We start from the raw sequence: 1379 nt of genomic DNA, 5'->3' as shown, positions 1-1379 counted from the left end.
GCTTGGAAGGCAACTATTCTAACCACTATACCACCAACGCTGGTCGGGGGGGGGGTTAAACCGTTCGTCAGGTCATATTATATGGCCTAGATGTATAATCGAAAATGGGATTGAAGCAATTTCACAAATGTATGATGAGTGAAGATAAAAAAAAATAAACCCTTCACATGAAACTTGGAAAAGGAAAATGTCCTGCCTTGATCTGAGGAGAATTATGACATCACAAGCTATGGATTGTAAAAGAATATGTAAGAAAGTAATGTAAAAAAAAAAAAAAAAAGATGCGTTGGCCGGGAATTGAACCCGGGTCAATTGCTTGGAAGGCAACTATTCTAACCACTATACCACCAACGCTACACACTCAATATGTGTAATAGAATGGCTATAGATATTTCTCCGTGCTTGAACTGCTGACAATGCAGAATTTGCGCCGTTGGGACGAAGTACATGTACTGTACAGTGTACACATGTACATGTAATGTACATGTACATTGTACATGTAGTGGTTAGAACGTACATGTACATGTACGTAAACAGTACACGCAGGCAGTATGCACACGGTTTAACGTACGGGGCTGTAATAGACTTGCACCTAGTCCTGATGTAGTGAACGTTACGGAGCTGAATAGAACCAATCCAAGAAAAATCACGTGGGAACCAGCTGCCTGCACATAAAGACCCCGGGCCACGTCGACCGTCCACATTTCATAAATGTGGACCAAACTTCCGCGGTTATTTTATGTGCCATTTCTTTGCAAAGAGAACAGTGCCACATCACGAACGTATATGCATAATGATTTTGCATATACGTTTGGGATATTTGATGCCCCGTCAGGGCCATCATAGCTTCCTTCTTCCGCATCAAACCTTGTGGGTTGATGTCCAGCACAACTGCATACGTGAATTCCAATTTACAATTGCTTTTCTGTTGATCGCCAATTATTCTGGATTGATATTATTATTAATTTATAAGTCAGCGGGTGTTTTCTAACGCTTTTTAAGGAATTATAATGTACATTATAATCAGTATGACCCTCAAAACTAGACTCATGGCCACGTAAACATAGAAACACCTTCGGATAAATATCACATTCTCTAAGTCCCCAAAGGATAAGGAATTGGTCATAATGATGACACAAAATCCACAGTTCACATGTATTCACTTTTGGCGCACCGTAGACAAATTCTCTAGAGACGAATTAGTAAGATTTGATCACCGTAAAGATCAGAAGATCAGCGGTCGCCTAGCCACCTAGTCGGTTCGGCCTGAGTGTGCAAGTTTTTTTCCTGTGTGTAAATTGCCTAGCAATAAGGGGAAAATTAGAGGCCGTTTTTTAACAACCACCTTTGAGTGTGATCTATTACGTGTGCCGGGGCAA

General features: G+C 40.9%; 1 non-coding gene across 1 annotated transcript; it reads right to left on the bottom strand.

Annotated features, from left to right (window-relative positions):
- Positions 1 to 282: 282 nt before the first annotated feature.
- On the bottom strand, positions 283 to 354 carry Trnag-ucc (transfer RNA glycine (anticodon UCC)). Its single transcript has one exon. It is a non-coding gene; the product is annotated as a tRNA-Gly (tRNA).
- Positions 355 to 1379: the final 1025 nt, after the last annotated feature.

Source organism: Acanthaster planci, linkage group LG01 (assembly GCF_054643075.1).
Source record: "Acanthaster planci isolate LZ-2023a linkage group LG01, COTS_SCS, whole genome shotgun sequence".
Classification (NCBI taxonomy): domain Eukaryota; kingdom Metazoa; phylum Echinodermata; class Asteroidea; order Valvatida; family Acanthasteridae; genus Acanthaster; species Acanthaster planci.
The sequence above is the reverse complement of the archived record's forward strand: the minus strand, read 5'-3'. Positions and strand labels throughout refer to the sequence as shown.